The 15,872-nt window shown below is 35.8% G+C and overlaps 1 long non-coding RNA gene across 1 annotated transcript in view; it reads right to left on the bottom strand.

Moving 5' to 3' along the window:
- Positions 1–10,197: 10,197 nt before the first annotated feature.
- The window catches only part of LOC140599007 (uncharacterized), a 47,926-nt gene continuing 42,251 nt past the window's right edge, over positions 10,198–15,872 (bottom strand). The window contains exon 2 of the long non-coding RNA XR_012001576.1: positions 10,198–11,328. This is a non-coding gene — a long non-coding RNA (uncharacterized lncRNA). The remainder of the gene's footprint in view (positions 11,329–15,872) is intronic.

Genomic DNA, 15,872 nt, shown 5'->3' with positions numbered 1-15,872 from the left:
TACTTAACATCCAAATCTGTATCAGTTTAGATTAATTCCAGTGAGACAGCATAATTTAACAACTAATAAATAAAATTATAGATAAATAAAAAGTATATAACCCCCTAATCACAATGTGATTATTTTTAGAAAAGATACGTGAAATGTGTGTGTGTTTCAAAAATGTATGACATAAACATTCCAAGGGACCAGTATTTTTTAGTTCTGAGATTATTTATTTATTTATTTATTTAGAGAGGGAGAGAGGAAAGGAACAGATGAAAAGAGACAATCTCAAGCAGACTCCATGCTGCATGAAGGGCCCAACACAAGGCTCTATCCCATGACCCCAAGATCATGACCTGAGCTGAAATCAAGAGTCAGAGGTTCAACCAACTGATTCACACAGGCACCCTTAATTATAAATCATTATGCTTTGGGTAGTTAAGTAGATATTTATTTCATTATAACAACCAGTTTAAATGCCCACTTTTAAGAATATGTAAATAAGTTTTTTATAAAGATTCTTTATCAAACCATGTGAAATACAATCACCTGAAATTCAGTAAGGTTTAATCTAATAAATTGGAATTTGTCAAATGGAATTTGACATAAACTTATATTTTAAAAACATGCATGCATTTAATGCATATGTACATATACACATTTAAGTTAGAGAAGAAGCTTTAAATTTTATTTTTAAACTATTATTTCATATTTTTATGTATAAATCATATGATAATTTAACTATTAAATATTATTTAACTACTATTATTTCTTTTAGTAATGTCTCTACTCAACATGGGGATCAAACTCACAACCCTGAGATTGAGTCACATGCTCTACTAACTGAGCCAGCCAGTGGCCCCTAGTTAGAAGAGAAGGGTAAGTTACAGATGAACAGAGTAAGATGTGATAAAACTGTACAAATAAACTGGGTGGAAAAAACATATATATTAACAAATAATAATGCACTACTGTTAACTACACATTTTTGATGTTGGAAGCACTGAGTGTATAAATTCGAATGCTTTGCCTAGGGCCCAATAAATTGTATATAATAGAGGAATTTCCTTTCTTTCATACTCTATTTTGTAATTGTTAGGAGTCTTTGTATGCAAGCCACATAACTCAAATCTGGTTAATCTGAGCAAAGAAAGTATGTATTAGATTTACATAAAGGTGCTAGAAGAATTGAAGGGAAACTGAGAAACCTCACATCAGAAAAGACCAAAGTCATGTGCTGCACTGATGTAGGAGGCAGAAAGGAGGGTTTAAGCTTGCCTTTGGCACTTATAAACTCCCTTTTCTCTGTGTCTTCAGGTCAAGATTCATAACCCATGAAGAAAGCAAAGTGACTTGGTGAAATGAAAAACAAATGGTCTGATCAAGTCCTCTACTTTCTTTACCAATCTCATGACTACATTTCTCAGCTTCCCCTTCCCAGTTCACATGACCATGTAACTGGATTCTTCTTGCGTGAGTGATGTGGGCCAATCTCCAGCCTAGTCTTAGTGCTTCAGTACCTGCTCCCCCATCCTGTCTTTAGCTAGAACACAGGAGCACTTTAAGCCTAGCGTGTTCAAGTACACAAGGACAAGACCCTAGCGAACAGTGGGTAAATGAGAGGGGAATACCCTAGATCTTTGAATGACCTTATAAACCAGAACTGGCATAAGTTATTCTGTGGGAGAGAAATACCTTATTTTTAAAGATTTTATTTGTTTATTTGAGAGAGAAAGAGAGAGAGAGAGAACATGAGAAGAGGAAGATGGAGAAGGAGCCTCACCACTGAGCAGGGAGCCCAACATGAGGCTCAATCCCAGGACCCTGAGACCATGACCTGAGCCTAAGGCAGATCCTTAACTCAGCCACTCTGCGAAATATCTCCTTTCAACAACTGAATTATTGTAGGTCTAGCTTTAGCCCAACACCACCACTATCTAGCTTGGGTTATATGCTACAGCTGGGAATATAAAAAATAAAAGACCTTTGACTAAAATACCCACCATTGGCCAGGATGTGGAGAACAAAGGAACCCTTGTTCACTATTGGTAAGAATGCAAATTGGTGCAGTCACTGTGGAAAACAGTATGGAGGTTCCTCAAAAAATAAAAAAGAATTACCATATGATGCAGTAATTCCATCATTGGGTATTTACCCAAAGAAAACAAAAACACTAATTTGAAAAGATATATGTGTTCCTGTATTTATTGCAGCATTATTTACAACAGCCAAATTATGGAAACAACCAAAGTGTCCATCAATAGATAAGTAGATGAATAAAATGTATATATATATATATATATATATATATATATATAGATGATGGGGAGAATTACTCAGGAATAAAGAATGAAACCTTGCCATTTGCAAACAACATGGATGGATCTAAAGAATTTAATGCTAAGTGAAATAAGTCAGAGTAAGACAAATACCATATCATTTCTCTCATATGCATGATTTAAGAAACAAAATAAAACAAGTGAACAAGCAAAAAGGAGACAAACCAAAACACAGACTCTTGACCTGTAGAAAATTGACAGTTACCAAAGGGGGCGGGGAGGATGGGTGAAATAGACAAACGGGATTAAGAGCATACTTGTCATGAACACTGAGTAATATACAGAATAGTTGGATTAGTTTATTGTATACCTGAAACAAATAAAACACTGTGTGTTAATTATACTGGAATTAAAATTTAAAATATTGACCAATCCACCAAGGCTGCACAAAATAGTAGAAGGATAATGTCCTTTAGTGTCACTGAAGACCTTGTGTTTGCAAAATGGCAGCTGTGATGAATAATTAGTACAGAATGGATGGTTATAATGGAAGGGAAAAGGGCCCATGTTCCTATCTTCAGTAGGATGTCTCCTTATTCTCTGGACTTCTCTTTTCCACATATTGAAGAATTCACTTTTACAACGGGTCACACCTTTAGGCATACAAACATGCTCTCTTCCCCCCTCCAAAAAAACAAGAAAGCCTGAAAAACAAACCAACCTAATCCTGTTTCTTTGTACTTACTATCTCATTTTATCCCTCCCCTTTTTTGAGTAAAATTTCTTACTGTCATAGCTACTATCTCCAGCACTATATATCATTTTCTCTGTTTAGAGTGATCAACTATTTCACATCTAAAGGGCACACAGGATAATGTGGGAAAAAAAGATAACTCTATCCCCAATTTTCCAGGAAAAGAAAATTATAAAAACCCTGAAAAAGTCCCATTTATTCCTTTGATCATTTCGCTAGACACACACCTCCACACACACACAGTTACAAATTGTACCTAGTCTGGCATGTGTCATTTTTCTGCATATATTTCTATTGCTATCTCACGTGTAGATCCCAAAACAAAACAACAGGATTTTTACATTTTGGAAATTTTATATAGTGTCTTGCTGAATGGACCATTCCTCAATTTGCTTTTATTTCAATGTTATGTTTTGAAATTTATCCACATTGACATGTGCAATCAAACAGCTTCTACAAATTCAGTGTAAATCCAATTTCTCTCTGCTATATTCACTGCATGAAGATCACACAAGTAACTCAACATTCTCTTTTGAAGGTCATTTAATACATATACATACATATGTACACATATATGAATATATTTATATATGCATTTTACATATGTAATCATAGCTATGAGCATTTTGGCATCTTGTACATAATTTTTGTGCATGTCTGAATTTTTGTGGAGAAATTGAATATTCATATCTTTCATCTACTCTAGAAAAGCTTCATATATTATCTCTTTGAATCACACTTCCCATTCTGCAAATCTACTAAAATCTATTAAATTTGTCATCTTTTACTCACACATTTCAATTTACTATGTCTCTAACATCCAGTTTACCAATTCATTTTTCAGCTGTGTGCACCATCTAAACTCCTGTTTAATCCAGTCACTGCCTTTGAAAGAATCTATATGTAATTTTGGGTTTTTTTTTTTTACTTTTTAAATGTAAATTTCTCATTTCCCTTTGTTTAAATCTGCCTAGTCTGTTTTTGATCTCGTATATTCCTTATGTGCTTGTTTCCCTTTTTCTTTCTTTGGCATTGTAAATATACTAATTAGAGTCCACAGGTGCTAATTCAGTGACTGCAAATAGGTGGTTGTTTCTGCTGTTGGTTCTTTTGTTGACCCCTGCTCCTGGAAATTGTTCTTCTCATGTGATTTGAATTAGACTGTGAAAGCATCTGAGTGTATGTTCCTCTACAGTATTTTATTTTTGTTTTGCCAGGTCTCCTAGGTTATTTTAAACCTAATACCATTCATTAATTTTTTAGCTTCAAGTTTCCTGCAAAACACAGAAACTGCATATTTGAACATTAAATTGAAAGCAGGTCTATTGTTACCAGTTCCAGTTCTTAGGCATGATTTTTATCCTTTTCAGCATGAACTTATTTTCTAGTTGATCTATATCTTTAAAATAATATTCATTTTATATTATCTATCATTTTCAATAAGTTTTATAGCCTGCTTCTCTATGTTAGCATTATAAGTCTTTCTACTATGAAATGTAATTGAATATATAAGTATCAAATAGTCATTAAAAAGCCCTATTCAGTTTTTATAGCATCATATATTAATTTTGTTTAAATTGCTTTTGAACAAACATAGCATGTAGTAGTCTTTAAAACCCTTTCGGGGGATGCCTGGGTGGCTCAGTGGTTGAGCATCTGCCTTTGGCTCAGGGTGTGATCCTGCGGTCCTGGGATTGAATTCCACATCGGGCTCTCTGCATGGAGCCTGCTTCTCCCTCTGCCTGTGTCTCTGCTCTCTCTCTCTCTCTCTCTCTCTCTCTCTTTCTCTCTGTGTGTGTCTCTCATGAATAAATAAATAAAGTCTTAAAAATAAATAAATAAAACATTTCAGTTGTGATTTGCTGTATTTTCAATACTTAAATTTGTTAACAGATACTGAAAACAAGTGTAAAAATTACTGATATTCTTGGCAATTAAGTGAATACATGAAGAAAAATAATTTTGATGTAGTTGGATGTGGGAGTAAGGTAATAGGATTCTATGCAAATAAAGAAAACTTCAAAGAGTTTCTGAAGAATATATGAAAAATAAATCATAACCCAAAGCTAAAGAATATTATTTAATAAAGGTACTGCTCCTAAATGCTATAGCCAAAGGGACACATAAGAAATGATAGAATGATAAAGAATGGGAAATGGGAAAGCATAATACAGCAAATATTTTAAAAGAAAAACTTAGTTGTAATGACTTTATCACCAAGCTCTACATGAACCTAGAGCAAGTAACGAAATCAATTTGATAATCAGGTTCCTTAACGGTCATAATCCCATGGTCCCATCATAAGTACACGGGCAATGTGTTATATATTTTCCCATGACAGAAGAGTCTTTAATTGAACTTAACAAGGTGAAGAGTAGCAATTCTACCAGAGTTAATGATATTATCATCCCACAGAAACACCAAATTACTTCTATTTCTTTAAAAATCAGTAATGCTAGGTTACCATAGGTCAATATATTCCCAAATGATAAAGGTTAGATCTACGCTTATTTACATAATAGTTATAATACCTAACATTTTACCTCAAATCTGATTACTTTGTATCATCTCAAATTTGGCCAAAGGTATGGTGTGAGCTGGATCCTACTTCAACAATTACTTTGACCATAACATTTCACATCAATTAAATATCATTTTTCCTCTTGCACAGGTTACTATTAACTAATAGACACACAATGCTATCAAACAAAACAAAACAAAAACATGATCACAACCATATAACATTCAGCAATAGCTGTTTATGACTTCCTGGTCTGGGGTCACCTAAAGGATATTACACAGCATTTCCCATATCTGGACTTGATAACTGAGCAGTTTAGCACTGATGGTAATGTTTCTCATCAATGTTTTGAAAAGTTGAGGCAATGGAACTGTGAGTCCAGAGAGACCAAGATAGCCAAAGATTATAGAACAGTCTAGCCAAGATCTGCAACAGGAAGAATTCTAAAGATCTACTGAGAATTTTCTTTAAGTATTCAGCAAACTAATGAAGAATGCATGTAAAGGAAGAAAACACATGAGGTCAAAAAAAGAACCCAATGAGATTAGGGGCTGCAATGCTTAGGGCTTACACTGAGCTGGAATAACACCTGTTCCCACCCACTATGTTAAGAATTGTGAATTCACAAGGTACTGAGTTCAGAAGCAAGAACAGTTTTGCTCCAAGTTTGAGGGTTAACTGGTCCTAGACAATTTCTACCTAGGACATCTTAAACACCAGACCCTAATGACTCAAATTGTTTCCAAGAAATTTAATGGTGTCCCAGAACAAATCTCAAGGTATTTACATGAACACAACGTTTCCAGCATCCAATAACATAAAACTTACAATGTTTGGGAGTAGTCAAATATTATCAGGAATACAAAGAAACAATAAATGATCTATATTGAGAGTGACTGACACAGATGTTAGAATTAGCAAGTAAGGCCATTAAAATAGTAACCGTATTTCACATGGTTAACAAATTAAGCGGAGACATGAAGGAAATAAAAAGACCTGAAATAGACTTCAAGAGATAAAAACTATAATATAGGAGATGATAAACATACTGGATGAGATTAATTACAAATTAGACATGTAAAATAAAAGATAGTTGAACTTGAAGATACAACAATATGAACTACCCAAATGAAACAGAAAATAAATTTTTTTAAAAGAACAAAGCATCTTTGATCAGTGGCACAACTTTAAATGGTCCACCATATAAGCAACTGGAAACCCCCAAAAGGGAGCAGTGGGAGACAAGAACATGCTGGAGAAAACGGCTAAAAACTTTCCATATATGATCAACTATAAACCTACAGACCCATGAATCTCAATAAACCCAAATACAAGATGAGTGAAACTGCAGGTAATCACACAATAATCAAATTGCTTAAAAATCAATGATAAAAAGAAGATCTTAAGTTATATTTTAAAAACACACATGAGGTTGGCAGCTTCTAAAAAAAAAAAAAATCCCAATGATCCAGGGTTCATGATATAGAAGTCCTCATATGTAACCTGCACACAACAACTTGATTCTGACAAATACCTGACCCTGTCTTTTAGACACACTTTAACACATGCCACTGATCCCAACCACGAATATGGTCACCTTTCACTTATGCTGATCCACAGGACATACATACCAGGTCTCCCCCACCAAGAAAGGGACTGGCTAATGATCACTTTTCTTAAGATTGTATTTATTTTAGAGAGAGAGAGAGGGAGGGAGTGTGTGTGTGTGTGTGTGTGTGTGTGTGAGTGTGTGTGCATGAACAGGGAGAGAGTCAGAGGGAAAGGGAGAGAATTTCCAGCAGACTCCATGATGAGTGCAGAGCCCAACACAGAGCTTGAACCTATGACCCTAAAATCGTGACCTGAGCCAAAACCGAGTCAGATATTTAACTGACTGAGCCAGGACCCAGGGTCCCCTAATGCCCTAATGATCACTCTTAAGACTACTTCTAAAAAAAAAAAAAAAAAAAAGACTATTTCTGCACTGAAGCAATAACTCAAGGCAATATTAAAATTTCCATTTGCCTGGTATGTCTTTCATTCAGGATGATAGCCATAAGGAGAGAGGAAAGCAAAAGATAATTAGCTTTTAAGTAACTTAGTCAAAGTTGATCCTATTCACATAATAAACTAGCAAGTCCCTTGAAGACTATCTTTTCTTAAAGTTATCTATTGCCATTAAGATGTCTCCAGTCTCCCAGGAATAGCTACATGCCTTACAAAATGTTCTCCATAATCTGTACTGTGTGTTAAATAATAATTATAAATACTAATAAATTAACACAGTCACTGGCTGTTTTACACCTGTGCCTATTTTAATGTGCACTGCACTTAATGACTTCTTAGTAATAACAAACTAAAACAACATTCATTACCCTCTGTCCTTGGATATATTAGAATAAAACACTTAATAATTATATGAAATTGTACTGGAGTGTGTGTATCTATGTTTGACATCAACTATGAACTTGATCTGATAATGCAATTTTGTAAAATTATACTTGTTCATGTACCCTCAATCCATTCTCAGAGCTATATATACATCAGTTTTAAAAACCACTTTTAGGGACGCCTAGGTGGCTCAGCAGTTGAGAGTCTGTCTTTGGCTCAGGGCGTGATCCCAGGGTTCGGAGACTGAGTCTTGCATCTGGTTCCCTGTGAGGAGCCTGCCTATGTCTCTGCCTCTGTGTGTGTGTGTGTGTGTGTCTTATAAATAAATAAAATCTCTAAAAAATTTTTAAATATCACTTTTATAAAATCTGCCAGTATTCTAAAGTAATATCCAATATACATAGAATCCCCAAGTATAGACAAATTCAATGACTTAATATAGTATCAATATTCTATTTCATATACTACACTCTTCTAGCAGTTCCTATATCCTTACAAGCCATAAGCCGGCAATATTAGCATCTCTTATCCAAAGGTTCAGTTATGTTTGTATGAATTCTTATGCAAAACAATTACTAAAAGATCTCCTAAAATGAGTTGGGGGGAAATACTCAAAGGCAGCTTGGAGCAATGTAATAAATACCTTGTGTGTGTATTCTTATAAGGTAAAAATCCAGCATTTCAAAATGATAGCATATTAGTTCTTTTCAAGGTCATGATTAGAACATTAAAATCTGTGGAAAAATGGAAACATTTGCATTTCATATGAAAGTGGGATCAATAATAGGCTCATCTATTACATGGCTCATAAGGTCAGTAAGGACTGCTGAAGAGTTACTACCCATTTGATAAAGAAAGAAATATTTACTGAAATGGAATGTATAGTAATCCCATATCATGTTACTAAACCAGGCAAGCATAAGTAAATAGGCCCTCAACACAGAAAATACCCATTTTAACACAGTTAATAGGGTGATATAATTCCAAAGAAATGTGAATTCAGGTTATAGGAAGGAAATCTAAAGAAATGTGAATTCATGTTGTAGGAGGAAATCTAGTTGCCGTGTTCTCATTCTAGGGATGAAACTATTTATGCAGAACATGTCGGGTCATTTCCCAAAGTCACACAGCTAGTCAGGGGCACAACCTGAAAAAGACGGTCAGCTCTTAGATTTCCAATTCACTATTCTTTCCACATTGTTCATATATTTTAGAAACTTCATTTTGAGGATAAAATTTAAAACCAAAACAAGAATAAAAACCTCCCACTCAGGGGCTTTGAGGTGAGACCCTTAGTTGAATCCAAAGGAAAAAAAAAATCATTAGTCCAAGTTAGAAAAGGATAACCCTCCTCTTCCTGCTAAAATTTCTTCACATTTTGCTTTTGATCATTGCTAACAGAGCTCATTTGTACTGTTTCCTTTAATGTACCTCGGCCTCATCCCATCTCTCCTCTAACTATGGAAGATTTTCAGGTTTTAAAATCAAGCCTTGAGCTAGTGAGGGCCAAGTAGATTGATAACTAAGCAGGATGCCTTATTAGCAGAGGCTGAAAACATTGAAAAAGCCCACAACATTCCAGCAAAGATTTCAGTGCGCATTTCTTCTCCTAGTTACAAAGTTACTTTTGCTTCATGGCCTAAATTGCTCTCTTGCTAGCTAAAGAATCTCCTTATTAGCATGAAGCCATAAAATATTAACAGAGAAATTATTCCTTCTTTGGAACAAGACACCTTGAACAATTTGCTCAATATATTTCCAATTTATATTTCCTGGTTCATTGAAGAAACCGTCTATCCAAATAGCATTGGAAAGAAGGTAGAGAATCAGCCATGGCAACATAAAAGAGACAATAATCTCTTGAAGAATAGGCTACATTTCATCATGACAAACATTTGCACTGAAACCCTTGATCATAAACTTACATGGGCACAATTATTCCCAGAACAGTTCAAAGACTTGCTGAAATGTTTACAAGGGTTACACAATATTAACGGTGTTGACAGATGTTTATTTTTCCCCCTCCTGTTGAATTGTCCAAATACCTATTTGCATGTATAAATTATTCCAACTATTATGGAAATAAATAAGATATATCATGTTTGAAAGTATGACATTTAATCTATCAAAAATTCCAAATTCATGAGGAGATATCTTTAAAATAATTGGGATGTGGGTTTTTCCTACCAATTTTTTTGCAGCTCCTGGCATACACATAGCAGAGATGCAATGTTGGTCTCGATAAATATAAAATGTACACAGCAGAATTTTATTTTTATTTTATTATTTTTGAAAGCAGAATTTTAGAGAATAGATTGAAATTCACTAAAGTATTAATAACGTTCAAGCTCATTAGACTTCTTGAATGTCAACAAAATGTTCTGCTATAGGGGGCATCAATTATGGATAAATATACTCTTTAGCTTTGGATTTTTTTTAAAAAGATTTTATTTATTTATTCATGAGAGACACAGAGAAAGAGAGAGAGAGAGATACAGGCAGAGGGAGAAGCAGGCTCCATGCAGGGACCCTGATATAGGACTCGACCCCAGGTCTCCAGGATCACGCCCTGAGCAGAAGGCAGGCGCTAAACTGCTGAGCCACCCAGGGATCCCAGATTTAGCTTTGGATTTTTAATATGGAACTGATATCTGTTCTGTAACACATACAAAAGTCTTATAAAGGCAGCCTCCTGTGGGAGGAGAATGCCAAGGAGCTTGCCAAATTTGTTTTAGCAATGGATTGTATTTGAGGCTCTAATAAAGTGCATTATATTAGAAATGTTAATGAACACTATCAGAAATACATACCCTTCAGTTACTGTTTTAAACGTGTACTACATTGCTAATCTGATCTGCAAACATAGCTGGCTCTGATCGTCCTTCACAGCCAAGGTTCTCCTTTCTATGAAAAGTTACACACATAAATTCTCAGGATTTTTTCTCATTACTTAAACATACACCCTGGTAATGGAAATGTACCCAGCATTTTATGGGGAGTTTAAATCCTCCCAATTTCAAGATCACAACAGACTAGATTACTAGTCACGAGATTCACTGCTAGACTTGATAGATGATGCCAGGCAGTCACACATGAAGATCAGAAACCACGACTAATATTTACTTACTCTTCTTCCTTCATATCCAACACAGCAAGATTTAAAAAAAAAATACTTCAGAAGAAATTTGTTGTGATTAAAAGTAAGCCATTATAAGCACTACACAAAAGTCCTCCACAGATTCCTTTGTTAAAGAAAAAGTGTATGACATAAAATAAATCATAATCATCCACCTTACCCCTTGTTGTTCAAGGTAGAGATCAGATGCCAACAGTCCATGCTTTTCCAGAGACAGTCTTCAACTGAGTGCAGTTTAGTTCTTGAACATAAAATTTTCCATCTACAAAAGAGTTCAAAGGACTTACAATTATTTTTTATACATACACAACATATATATATTCATATAGACTATATATATATATGAGCCATTACTCACTCTACATAAACTGGGTGAAATAATCAGAAATTTTGTGTACATACACAACATATATATATATATTTATATACATAGACAACATATATATTATTGTTTATATATTGTGTTGTGTTTATATGGTTTATATATGTGTTGTGTATATACATACAGTATATATATATATAAGCCATTACTCTACATATATATACATACACAACATATATATTCATAGACTATATATATATGTTATATATATATATAATGGTTATATATATATATATATATATATATATATATATAAACCATTACTTACTCTACATAAACTGGATGAAATAATCAGAAATTTTTATTGACTCTTTCTTGCAAAAGTCCAACCAGAATAAAATTTATGAAAATTTACTTTATCTTGGAAAGAATTTTTTTAATATTTATTTATTAGAGAGACAGCAAGCATGAGATAGTACAAGCATAGAGAGAAATTCAACCAGACACATTAATCTCATGACCATGAGATCAGGGCCTGAGTCGAAACCAAGAGTCAGATGCTAACCAGGTGCCCCCAAGAAATTGTTTTAAATGCACTATATAGAAATTTTAAAAACTAAAGGAGGGTACTCCTAAAATTTTTAAAAAGCTAAGAAAAATTCAATCATCTAATGTTATCTCCAGAATTCAAAGGATTATGATGAAGTTTATAGAATGACTCATGACTTTCTACAACAACAGCATGTCTTTTTCCAGTTTACATTTGATATTACAAATCATCCTAATGGAGGAAAACAAAATACATTATTATTTTAGGTCCAGTGGAGAGAGCTTTCAGATGGGTAAAAGATGCACATGCATACACACATGTACACCCACCCACAGGACACAAAAATCCTGAGTGAGCTGAAGGTAAAGCAACAGGTGTATCATTCCCATATGGAAGAAGTAAAACAAGCCTGCAGCCTGTCTTCAGCATTTCAGAGACAAGCAGAGCCCAATGTAAAGTGAGCTTTGCGCAGTTTCAGATTTAAAGATGGAGAACTCGATAACAGTTGGATTCCAGTGAAAAACCATCCCATCTGAGCATAGAAAGTCACGGGACAATACAAGAGGATCGACAGACCTGGGATAACTCTGAAAGCAGAAGCCGTCTGATTTAAACTAAAACAGAGACTCCGCTCACTGAAAAAGTGTTAGCCCCGACCTTCTGGTGAGAAGAAACCAGAAATATACATAGAAAGTGAATGGCTGATACTATTTAAGTCTTTAGCAACTGTAAAGTTTTAAAAGAGTATTCATTTCAATGAGCTCAAGTCTATAGAGTAAATCATTTTATCCTTACAACAAGTTAAAACATTTTTTTCCCTCCTCTTCCTCTCTTTCACACCCCTTCCTTCCCAGGAGATCCATTACTATATACCAGTTAATTCAGCCTAGGTTTTATGGCCTAGAATGTGCAAAGTAAATAAAAGGTTCTCACACCCCACGACATATATCTTCTTCTGGACGTGACATCCACAGGCCTGCACTGCTACAAGTTACATCGGGTCATTAGGAGTCCTGTTATTAAAGCCACAGTGTGTTCATTCTGGCGGGGGGTGTCAACTTCTTGAAAATGCGGGTAAGATTCATCCCACAATTTGGGAATGCCAGCGGGGATTGCAAGAGAAGTGAGTGCATGTTTGAGTGTACTGGCTGGCTGAGCAACAGCGCAGACGTAGCCATAAACATGATCCCATCTACCTCCCCCACCCTATCGTTTGCTCATCCCTAATCTAGGATAGAGAATAATCCCAATCTACAGAGTTGTTACATTAGTGAATCTAAATATTGTATAAAGAGGTTATGTGTTATTAGCAACATAGAATTCTAAAGGAGACACCTTGGTCCCACTGCCCTCTGCCACCCTGCTCAATGCCCTCAGGTCTGTGTCTTAAACAGACCTTTAGAGCAAGGAAGGCCCTGGGATTGGCCATGTTCTCTCTCTGCCCCCTCATCTACCATCTGGGGGGCCTTGGTCCTTTATTTCAACCTTGTAAACCTGCACCTCATTATCCTCAGTCCTTAGAATACTTACCTCATAGATTTGCTGGCAAGCTTCAGGTATTTGTAAAATAGGCACGCTGAGCTACACACCCTTTTCTCAATAAAGAAGAGCCAGTATTACTAAAAAGGCTGGAATGATCTGCAAATCTGTGATTTGTACACTTGATTCAATTACACAAAATTCCATAGCCTGGAAAAATTCTACAAAGATGTGCCAATGTAAATAAAGACACTGGAAGCGTATACAGTGATGAGTCCCATGGCAGACATCAGAAGCTGCCGTGGGGACCACCGTTAGTCTCCTCTCTTCCACAGTGACTCTGAGCCCTGCTTTATTCCACGGGCGTGTTGTAGACACGCCACAGGGACAGCCCAAGTCCTCGTCTTAAAGAGGAAGAAACATTCTAACAGATTGTACAAAGCATTTCAAGCATTTGAAATGGAATTATTTTCTCCATTTGGTTAATAAGATGTACTGTCTTTTTAAATAAACTCTTCGTTCTAAGTTTGAAAATGTGAGGGCAAAACTAAGATAAACAAGACAGCAGTGTGTATATGCTGTGTATCAAGAAAGATTATCTCCCTCTGTGACCATGGAGAGGAAGGTGATCGTATTCCTCCTAGGCACTCTTTTTTGTATTTATTAATGCTTAATAAAATATTAATCACAAGAGAAATAGAGGTTTCGGTCGGAAGAAGTTTTTTTGTGCACCATACCGAGCAGACTGAACTAGTAATGTAAACACTCTGACATCACATTAATGAAGGCACCACTATTGTGAGCTTAATTCTTGTTTTTGTGGAACTAAGTGAGGACTTCATTCCAAAGAAATTTTGACTCTGGCAAGCTTATTTAAGCCCTGAGAAATTTCTTTCTATTAACATTGGTGACATCTTTCAAAGGGCACGCTATTGCCAATTATATTTACCCTTCATTTTAAGGCTAGAATTTTAAAGATAAATCCAATAACATTATTTCTTCCAAATCATTAGGACTGTGCGGAGTTGACATAAAGTAATGCTTTTGGATATTCAAGTTTGACTTTGTGAAATGCAGATAATTGGAAGAATGCATTTAGTATTTTTTTTTAAATTTTATTTATTATTTATGATAGTCACAGAGAGAAAGAGAGAGGCAGAGACACAGGCAGAGGGAGAAGCAGGCTCCATGCACCGGGAGCCGGACGTGGGATTCGATCCCGGGTCTCCAGGATCGCGCCCTGGGCCAAAGACAGGCGCTAAACCGCTGCGCCACCCAGGGATCCCTGCATTTAGTATTTTTGTTTGCAATTGCAATTTCGCATGGTGGGTAAGATGCAGGCTTTAGAAGAGTTAACTGCCTTGATTCAAAATTTGACTCTCCAACTTACCAGCTATGTGACCTAAGTTGTTTAATGTATTCATATACTGATTTCTTTACCAAGGTGATAACAGATTAGTACATAATACTGTTTTGAGGCTAGCTGTGTGTTAAAGTGTTGCTTCATATTATTATTCATATAAATATTCAGAATAGATGACCTCCTTTGTGGCAGGAATTTTTTGGGGTTGGATAAAACATGAAACAGAATATACCCAAACCACTGTTGTTGTGAAGCTTCATATTTTGATAGACAATAAACATAAAACTATATGGTACTTAAATAAGAAGCACTAGGGAGAAAAAAAAAAGGATAGGAAATAGGAAATGGAAAGTACTGAAATTTTAGAACGGCTGGTGATGTTAAATATTTAACATCTGTCACTGAGTTTCAAACTCACCCTTCTCTTTAGTACTTGATAAGGCTGAAGTTACAACTTTGCAAACCACATCCCCACTTAGCTAGCAGGCTCCTTGCAGGGCCCACAAAGTTTCCTTAGAAGAAAAAGCAGGTAAGAGAAGGAAGAATGAACTATTTCCTGTTCATTTCCTGCTTGTTTCCTTGCTGTGAGTGTCCTGCCAGCCATGCTTTGCTCCCACAGCAGGGTATCCCAGTTGAAACACTTAGAGCCCGTTTTTATTCCACCCCCACCCCAACACTTGCAGAACCAGTCTTATCATATAGCCATGTTCCCAGAAAAGCACTTACACAGGCTGCCTGGTGGCTCCTCCTCAGAGAGGCTCTAACCCTAGCTCCGTGGATCCCTTCCTCCATGCTCCGAGACACCACTCAATTAAGCAGCACCTACCTAACAATCTGGACTAAGCTTTTCAAGGTTTATCTTCTGTGCTCTGTGGTTTAATAATCCCAGTCTTGTCCCTTCACTCTCCAGCCCTAAGGATGGAAGCCCTTCCCCACAGCTGCTCCCTCTGTACTGACTTAGCGTTCCAACCTCACCGTTTCCATTTATCTGGTTCACAAATCTTTATACTGAGTTCATATTTTTTAATTAACTATTCTCTTGAAAACATGATGTGAGTTTTTGCTCTTGGATAGCATGACTGTATGGCAGAC

The sequence above is a fragment of the Vulpes vulpes genome, chromosome 5, assembly GCF_048418805.1.
Source record: "Vulpes vulpes isolate BD-2025 chromosome 5, VulVul3, whole genome shotgun sequence".
Lineage (NCBI taxonomy): Eukaryota > Metazoa > Chordata > Mammalia > Carnivora > Canidae > Vulpes > Vulpes vulpes.
This window is presented reverse-complemented; position numbering and strand designations above follow the sequence as displayed.